The sequence below is a fragment of the Mytilus californianus genome, unplaced genomic scaffold (assembly GCF_021869535.1).
Source record: "Mytilus californianus isolate M0D057914Y unplaced genomic scaffold, xbMytCali1.0.p SCAF_10, whole genome shotgun sequence".
Lineage (NCBI taxonomy): Eukaryota > Metazoa > Mollusca > Bivalvia > Mytilida > Mytilidae > Mytilus > Mytilus californianus.
In genome coordinates, this window is record NW_026262582.1 from 3278027 (window position 1) to 3288681 (window position 10655).

Below are 10655 nucleotides of genomic sequence, written 5' to 3' on the forward strand. Positions count from 1 at the left end.
AATTATTAGAAGAGAGTAAGGTAAATTATTACTATTTAAAAAAACATCAGGTTAAAATGATAACGGAAATAGAATTTAAATAAAATCTGATCAATGTTTTCCCCCTGAAAATATGGCGTTATTTGGTACAAGTTAATCTAGTAGTCGACTTGTTAAATTGATCAATAAAGGCGTTGCGTATATTATATTTTGACAGAGTATCTGTATACTTCAAATGTACTTTATTTCAATTGTACAATTTTAATTTGTATGCAGAATTACTTACGTTGTAATTGCAAATTGAAAACTTTTTGATGTAAAGCACCAGCTTCCCAAACATTGCATTTGTATGTTCCTACATCTAAAGCGGTGAATTTTGTTATTCTAAGGTTGTATTTACCATTTTCCGTATCAATGTTGATAAAACTGCGAAAAACTTCCCGATCTGGTGTTTGCCATGAACATTGAATGTGATGAAAACAATCACATGTAAGTTCAATGTTTCCATTCATGCCAACATAAACATTTGTAATATTTAAACCATGCCCTGAAATAGAAGTAATGGTCCTTTGCAAATGATATAAGACGATATTGATAAGTTTAACGTCGTTATATTCTTAAGGGAGTCGTCTAGAAAATTCATTCACATGGTAGATTTGTATTACCTTCTTCTTCCAGTTATAGTTGATATGTCTTTACATATGAACAGTATTTTCTGTTTGTGGCTTTTTGCAATAATTTTTTTTAAATAATCAAGTTTTGAATAGAAGACGGAAAGTAAAAGTTAAGATATTGCTCAATTATAAAGTTATTTTCACACTATTTCAAAATTTGCAACGTGAAGTGCTAAATGTATGCACTTTTAAAATATAATAGTTTTAGTTGCAATGTCACGTTGTCACGTGTTTTACAGCAAATACATGACAGCTTCACTAATTTTGTAATTAAAATATTATTGTAACGTCATTCTATTGTTATACCCGTTCTTTATTTCAGTGATTGGACTATCATTTACCTGTTAGAAACCATTATATTAACGTTAACTGCCTAATATATTTAAGAATAACTCTCTCCTTTGATTATAGTCTAATCACTGAAAATAATGCATCTATTCACACAATTTCGTGTCTCCTGTCAAAATAAATTTACAACGAAAGAACAAATGAAGGCAGTTTGACAAACACATTTTTATTATTAAGATAACCTTCCAAAACATTTTTTTTTGTCGACAGTTTCATACAAAATCTTAGAATTTCAAAGTAAGTTTCACATTTCTAGCATCAATGCTTATTTCACGGCCATTTTTATATTTCGGCTCGTCTTCCTTAGCATCAACGTTGACAATGCTCGTTGTAAGTGTCTTGATATGTATACGTAACTTTGGCGTTAACATCGCTATCCACCATTTTTAGCTGCTCTTCGCATGTCCTCTTGTACGCACTCACTGCCGATGAACGACGACCAGTTTTTTTCTGCGATTAGTTGCTCATCTACACCTACTACGTATAACCTTGCTGCTGCCGCCGTCGCGCGTAGAAAATGATTTGTACAGTTTCTAGAGATTTCATCACCTTTGCACAATTCCAACACCGTAGTTTATAGCTGAAGAACCCTTATTGGACAATCGTCGTACTATTCATCTCTTGTTGGATAAGTTTTAGATCTCAGGTAAAAAATATTCTGTTCGCCAGTTGAAAAAAAATCATGATACCTTATAGTGGTAAATTTTGAAGGAAACAATAATAATTTGATTGAAAGCGTCGGAAAACTTAAAAAAAAACCCACTCTGACTGAAGACAAAAAACATAACTCCCCCCCCCCCCCCCCCCCCCCCCTTAGAGTTGAATGGTTGCTCCCTAAAACCAGTATAATGCGTCATTCAAATATGGATGATCCGCAATCAGACCATTCGTTAATGGTTGTTCAACTTGAAATCATAATAACAAAAAAGATGAATTGTGTCGTCAAATATTATTAATAGTGCTAGATTGGTTTTAGATTTTATTGCAGGAAACAAAACAAATGTATTTTGCATCGAATATATTTTAAAAATTTCTATGGTAAACGTGCTCTTCAAAAAGGCACCCAACCAATTATTGAAACAATTTAAGAGTTTCAAATACGGTTGTTTACTTATTTACCATCATCCACTTGCTAGTCAACCGAAATGGGGACCAAACCAAACAACAAAGAAAAGAGAAAATTGTTATGAATACATATGAGCTTAAGGATGTACTTAAATTAAAAAATCTAGAATTTAAAATTGATACCTTAAGTCAAAAGAGCATTGTTTAAGGAACAAAATAAGCCAAACATATTGATAGGTTAAAGACCGTAAATCCCCAGTTTTAAATAACGGCAGGGAAAGGCTGACTCGGACTTTTACCTTATATTTACATTGGTATTATTTGGTTCTCAAATCGAAAGAAAGAAATATACAGTCTTAAAATTTGGTAAATGACCTTTTATGAGCTATTGAAGTCTTATTTGAAAAGAAGAAAAGTAGCATATTTACATGACGATATCGGTATATTGGTATTAAGTCAAATCTCCTGAATTTGTGATATTATTATAATTACTACATTGACAAAATGTAAACAATATGTCAAAATGTTTAGGCTTTAAATAAATATCTATTTGGGTAAGTTAATGAAAGCACACGAGGTGTATTGTTTCTTATACTGTTAGAGGTTTATAATGTTTAACAACCATATCATATCAATGTGTAAACACGTTAATTATGAGCTATGAGAATCAAGTAGTTCGCATTTTTCCAAGTAGGTTTGAAGAAATTTCAAACAAATATATTTCACTGTGGGTTAGCATTCATTAGTTGTCACTATCCTATAGATTTACAACTGTTGGTTATATTGATAATTCATAATCGTCACTGAAGGTGGAGCACGAATTCTGTATTAATTAATTATTTTCTTGTGCCAATTGTATGTAAGAGTTACATTCCTTTGAACTATGTTCGATCCAATAAGTCAATATGTTGATTGTCTACCTTGAACAGGATTATAATTTCATCTTTACATATAGTTATTCTTTTGAATTTAAAATCGTTACAAAATCTATAAATGTACTAGATCTTTGTATTTTTATTGGTTTATTAAAGACATTTAAGTATATGTATAATTTCATTTATTTGTTATGAAATGTTCAAAATTAATATATACCAACATAAAGAATTATTTTATTATCTAATAAATATTACTTTTAAATATTCCGGCCGTGCCATACCGTCAACGATGTGCAAGGTCAAATCTACCCTCATCATCATTTAGTTGCCTAGTATGATGATATAAATTACTCTGAAAAGATAGAGCATCTTCTTCCAAGTAATCTTGAAATTGCTCTCTCTTTAAAGCCGTATTCTGGTAATAATTCAAAACAAAGTACCCCTACTTTTAATTTGAGGTACAATATGCCTGTGAATAACACATGGTTGATTCTGCTGTCAAGAATACAATGTATCAAGTTGTGGTACGCATCATATAATCTCCAACAGCATTCATCTTGCTACTTTTAAAGGTTTTTGTTGCTTAAATATGGTGAATACAATTATGTCAGAACTCAAATGAAGCAGACAGGCTGTCTTAATATAGCTGCATTACTCGATCCCTAAAAACAAATACATAAAAGAAGTGTAATACCCCCGTACACAAACACACATACGCAAAAACGGAACACCTAGCCACCACTTTATTCCAGAAACTTCAAACTTATGCCGAATGCTTTAGTGAAAATTATAATCAGAACCTACACAAAACATTTTTAACTTTTTTGAAAAAGATGAAGTATGAAAACAGAATTATATTATCTCCCCATTATGATAGAATGTTGGGAAAATTGAACATTAATCACAGAGACGGGCTAGCAAACAATTTTTAATTTAAGCTTAATTACCGTTAAAAAATTTCCACTAAAAACAAAAACGAATGTTACTTATTCAAATATAAGGACTTTGTTAGCTAAATCTACTAATTTTATAAGTTATTATAACAATAGATAAACATGCTAAAAAAATGAACATCTTACCGCAGGTTAAAGGGATCAATCATGTTTTCGATTCGCACATTGTTCTTGGTGATCGTTCAAAAGCAGATGTATTTGAATCTGACAGATTTAATCATATGTGTGTTTAATCAGTTTTAGACGGTTTGCAATTGTGTTGTATAATTAAGGTCAAAAAGAAAACCCGTTTCTGCATTGAATTGATTGAAAAAAGGGGGTATTGATAAATGTATCTTACTATAAAACACAATAATATGTGTAACGTTTGTTTTTTTGAAATGTATCTAATAACAATTTCAAACATATCACTTAGTTTTGATCTCAAAAGTCAAATTGATTGAATACAATAATTATACATTACACACACAAACAAGGATGTGCACACTTACAATGCTTTGTTTTGTTTGTGTCATTTGCCAAGTGAAATCGAGGGACAAAACAGTTCGGTATACACAGAAGAAAGAAATACACAAAATTAACTAATAAAAAGAGCTACACAAAACTTGAAGAACACAAAACTTGAAGGAAAACCGTGTGTGTGTGTGTTTTTTTTCTTTTTAGACTTATAAAAGGGGTTATAAATTCTAAGAAATGAGGATTCAGAAAATAAGAAGACTACATTTTAAGATATATTCAAAACTTGCCATTATTAGCTCCCATTACTAATTCATCATTGGTGTCCGCACTGGGTTTATCTGAATATAGATCCAATTTTGATTCAAAGTTAAAACAATATCATCACTATCTTCAGCGTCACTTTCTTCTTGTCGGAAAGTGTTCTGCGTTAAGAAAATACTGTCACGGTCGTCTATATTCATTTCCTAACATTAATTGCATTAGAAAGTATTCACGGAAATATATATGTAATCCTAGAACACGCACAAATCGTGATACACATGCACTGTATATTCATGTACCTAACCATGTAGTTAAACTGTAACTGTACTTCATTATTGTTTTCCATTGTTTAAGGTTGAGCTACTGATAAAGGGGCCAACATGTAGGATAATATTGATAAGGTTTATGCAAAACTATCTATAAATATCTTAACAAACCCTTTGTTTGTATGCTTTGTTCATCGACTTTGAAAAAGTTAAACAATGTTTTGAGTAAGATATAAGCCTCTTACAGTCCATTCTGTAAAATATTGTACAGAATCGACTGTTATCGGCTTGTATCCCGTACCGAATGACAATGCATTATGTAGAGCATAGCCGTCGTCCGAAATATTATCACAGGGAGTGGGTTTTATGGATATCTTTACAAAACCTATTTTTTCGATGCATGTGAATCATGCTAATAAGCCACAATATTTTAACTAACGCACTTTTTGTCTTAAAATCCCCTCTAAAGAATAAAAGCAACAGTAGTATACCGCAATTCGAAATTCATAAATCGATTGAGAAAAAAAAACAAATCCGGGTTACAAACTAAAACTAAGAGAAACACATCAAATATAGGAGGAGAACAACGACAAAAAAGAAACACAACACTAAAATGCAACACACACAGAAACGAACTATAATATAACAATGGCCATTTTCCTGACTTGGTACAGGACATTTTAAGAAAAATCGGTGGGTTGAACCTGGTTTTGTGGCTAGCCAAACCTCCCGCTTTTATGGCAATGTTAAATATAACATTAAAATGACAAGGTAACATGACAGGACTACAATACGAATACATGGGAGAATATACAGGACAGAGACACACATAAATAATAGCTATCAAAAGGTACCAGGCTTATAATTTAATACGCCAGACGCGCGTTTCGTCTACATAAGACCCATCAATGACGCTCAGATAAAAAAAGTTCGAAAGCCAAAACAAGTACAAAGTTGAAGAGCATTGAGGACCAAAAGTTCCAAAAAGTTGTGCCAGATACGGCTAAGGTTATATGCCTGGGATAAGAAAATCCTTAGTATTTAGAATAATTCATACTTGAGGCTGTTTTTATTCAACTCTAGTGCACATTTAGGGGTTCATGATATTTACATGCACATCTCTTGACCAAACATGACTTACATGTTAGCATGTCAAGGGCTAGAAGAGCTTCTCATATATATATATATATATTGATATACTTAGCTGTTAATAAGTCTAATTGATATTTTTAGAATTCCCGATAGTTAAATCAATGATTGGTATGTAAAAATTTGAATTGCTCAAATTGTAAAGGATTTACTATCCTTGGGATAGATAACCTTAGCTGTTTTTTTTTATAAAATCTTTGAGATTGATTTTATGGAGTGTATTCATGTCTGATGTGCTTTGTTGTTGCAAAGGTTGTTAAGATATCTGGATTGAAACCGTCTTACCACTTTGATATGCTTATTTGAAATTTATCACAAAAATTGAAAAATGAAAAACATAACTTTCTTTAATTAGTTCAAGTACTTATGAATTTATACAATGTCAAGATACTGTACACATTACCTGAGGAACATATTTCTAATATCACTAACAGCTTCAAAATACAGCTACAAATAGTCATGATGTCTGTAATGAAAAAGTATATGACAGTAAAAATAAAGGTTATATGGTATTATCTGGAATATCGCAATGCAAAAGATGTTGCATTGATTCAGTAAACACTTTAATTATGAAGACTAATAGATTTACTTAAAACATGCATATACATCCTTTTTCCAAACACTTGAATTAAATTGTTTTTTTTTTTTCTTCAGATGTCTGATTTTAATGTTGTGAGTTTTAGACTACAGTTAAATAATTACATGAAGCAATTACAAATATGATTTGAAAAAATAAATGCCTTATAAGAATATGACAACGAAATGAGTCACATGATATAAATACCTGATGATATGATGTTAGCTTTTTCTTCCTTGTGTGTCATTGCGGAGTATACATATACAGTCCATACAAATGTTTCCGTATTTACAATATGTTTCCGTATTTACAATATGTTTCCGTATTTACAATTGTTACAATGGCATCATATTTGTTAATTATTCATTTCTGAAAATAATTGCAGTCGTGAATAAACTGTCATTATTTATTGTCTATGAAGTGTTTTGTGCAAGTACGTGATTACATTTACATGTATCACAAAATAGATGGATGACCAGGAAGAAGCAATAATGTTAGATATAATTTTAACACCAAATACATCATAGTAAATATCTCTATATATCAGTTTCGAAATTAGTTGTAGTTTTTATGTGAATTTTTGGTCAATACAGAATAAATCGACTTTCAATTGTTCAGGATAGTAATTAATATCAAAATAAAATGCGATTCCAATAAAGTTGTATTTGTTATATAAAATGGTTGGCTACATGATTTTGCATTTTTAATTTCCATAAACTTCAGTCCTTTTTGTTATTATACTATCCATTTATGAACCACATTGAAGGCATACTAAAAATAGTGAAAAAGAATAAATGAGCATCTTAAATTTGTTAGGGTCTTACAATTTCAAACCAATGACATATAATCCTAGTAACTACATAAAAATGTAGTTAAATCGATTAGAACCTCATAATAATTTTGTCTGACCATTGTAAAATCAAAGTACATACAATTCCTTCACAAAACAAACATTATCAAAAAGAAAAGTAACACAAATTCCAAACTACGAGGAAAATTCAAAACGGACAGTCCGTAATGAAATCGTATAATCAAAAGCACAAACATATTACACGAATGGATAACGACTGTCATATTCCTGACTTGGTACAGGCATTTTCTTATGTAGAAAAAGGTGGTTTAAACCTGATTTTATAGCTAGATAAACCTCTCACTTGTATGACTTCGCATAAAATTCCATTATATTGACAACGATTTATGAAGAAAATAAACAGATATAATAGGTAAAAATGTCAAACTTGGGGCACAGCAGTCAACACTATGTTATAGTCTTAATCACTACAAAAAAACAAGCAAACATATCAACAAAGACAAACAAAAAAGATCTAAATCCGAAAAAAAACCTTTTCCTATTGAGGAACGACACTGCGACACATTATAGCTTTCAACAATTTATGATCTGTTAAGTGTCGATCTCAGTCGTACTCTGTTGAAGCAGTTTTTGTGAAAGAAGCACACAGATGTTAACAACGTCCGTAGAGTGTGAACATGCACAAGTGTATTTATTGAGTTATGCAAACGCCATACAATGGAGCATAGGGTAAATAACTGTTGCGAAAGTTGAAATATTCCGGTTTTAAATAAAGAATAGCGACCGACGCTTGACATTTATAAAAAATAATTTTCTTTTTATCCTCGGTAGCCAGTGCTACAGTATTGCTATAATTTATATCCTTCTTGTTTCTAAAATCAAACCGCTATTGATACAAAAACAATGATTACGAAACTAAACTCCAATTGCCAGAAGCCCTTCAATAAAATTGCTATTTTAAGCTCCTTCCGTCATTTAGCTTGCACGGTTTTTTTTTACGTACCTATACCATTGGGCTTTCTGTTTGTTGGTATATCCAGGAAAAATACTGACGACCTATGGAAGTATTTCTATAACAAACACGCGAAGAATTATAACACTGCTTGTTAACTTTTAATCACCAAAGGTATCATCCGCAGAGTAACAAGTATTTCGGAATGGACATAATTGGTGACATACATTTGACATTTTTGTTTAAGGGCCAGCTGAAATCCGCCTCCGGAAGCGGGATTTTCTCACTGTGTTGAAGACTTTTTGGTGGCCTCCGGCTGTTTGTTTTTTTACTCTTTGGTAGGGTTGTTGTCTCTTTGGCACATTCCCCATATCCATTCTCAATTTTATTTCTTCAGATTTTCCATTTAAAAAATTAAGAAATTATGTAAAACTAAAGGTTCAAACTACTTTTGTCAAAGTTGACCTATGGTGAGTTTGGATAAGCAGTGTATGTCCTATTGGTAATGCAGCTCTAAACATTTCTACGATTGTGTACATACCTGGCTTTACATATGTTTAACTCTGTTAGGATGTTAGTTTCCGGTGTTATTATCAGCTCAGTAGTCAGTACTTCGTTATTGACATGATTTGTAACATATATATTTGTTTTCATATTCGTCGTTAAGAAATAAAAAAAACAAATATCATAACTTCTTAGCATTTTAAGATCCATTTTATACATACACATTTGAAACTCCTAATATTTCACCGTATGTACTTATCACCTGACCTCCAAAGTTTTACTTTGTTTTTCTAACATTTAATTACGTAGTCTACATCAGGGGTTTCATTGTATCCTGTCCAGTAAACATAGGACGATGTGGTGATCAGAAACAAATTATTCATTGAATGTCTTTAACTCATATATTGAGACATTCTCGTCTAGGTGACAACATTTGCAGTGCCAATTTAAGTATATATATATATATCTGGTATAGTTTTTACAAAAGCAAAAAATCGACAAAAAAAAATGTTGGCAACAATTTATGTATGAGTAACTATTCAACTTATTTTGGCTGTTTCCTTGTTTTTTAAGTCTAACTGATCGGTTTCGTTATCAATTTTATTTCATCTACAACCTTCCTTGCAAAAGGCGCTAAAAAATGTTAAAATCAGCCATGCGAATTATTTGAAGATTTAGCTTACCTTTGTGTTGTTTAGATATTTGAATCGTTCAACTTGTGCATAGACCGTTTTTCCCCCGTCTTAGAGTTATTCAAATGTATTTTAAACGTATCAATAGCATGAAACTAGCACTACACTAGGCAGCAGTTATACGACATTTCAATTTCGACCGGACAAAGGCTGCGTATTTATACATCCGTATAGGTAAACGTGGAAGCTGTTGCAAGGCTAATTTTCTGTCCTTATATATAAGTTAAATGTTTTGTGTTCTCGTCATAAAATTACATGAAATATTCACCACTGGACGTAAAGCAAACAACAAACAATCAACGTCATACATTATTCAAAATACACAGTACACGAAGACAATGCTATATATAAAATTCCCATTTAAATCATTCAATAAGAAGTGCAAATTAAGAATTGTTTTATCTTATTTTTTATTTTATTACTATATAACTGAACATTTATAATTCAAATATTTCTTTACTACGGTTCTTATCTACTGATATACGATATGCCATTATACAACTAAGAGGGGTAAACAGATTTTTACCAGATGTATATGTTTTATTCAGACTTGGAATGACGGATGACATAAATACAAGTGTTCAAATTCATATAATACATTGTATTTCAATCTACGAATAATGATCAACCTTGTGAAAATATATCATCTATACACGTTTAAATCAAACCTACATGACGTGATGCTATGTGTTTTACATTTAGGCTATCTTATACGATGTAAGTCCTTGAAAAAAATTAAATCACAAAAATACTGAACTCCGAGAAAAATTAAAAAAGGAAAGTCCATAGTCAACTGTCATATTCCTGACTTGCTACAGCCATTTTCATATGTAGAAAATGGGGATTAAACCTGGTTGTAAACCTAGCTAAACCACTCACTTGAATAACAGTCGCATCAAATTCCATTATATAGACAACGATGTGTGAACAAAACAAACAGACATAATAGGTAAACATGTCAAAAATAGATATACAGCAGTCAACATTGTGTTATAATCTTAATCACTATAAAAACAAAACAAATATGTAAAAAAGAAGCACAAAAAGGCATATAGACCAAACGTAATAGCAAAGAAAGAACAATAATACA

At 31.2% G+C, this 10655-nt stretch overlaps 1 long non-coding RNA gene across 1 annotated transcript; it reads right to left on the reverse strand.

Annotated features, from left to right (window-relative positions):
• Positions 1 to 418: 418 nt before the first annotated feature.
• LOC127717478 (uncharacterized) lies at positions 419 to 6852 on the reverse strand. Its single transcript, XR_007989201.1, has 3 exons — positions 6814 to 6852; positions 6433 to 6495; positions 419 to 526 (listed from the first exon to the last, which is right to left on the reverse strand). It is a non-coding gene; the product is annotated as an uncharacterized LOC127717478 (long non-coding RNA).
• Positions 6853 to 10655: the final 3803 nt, after the last annotated feature.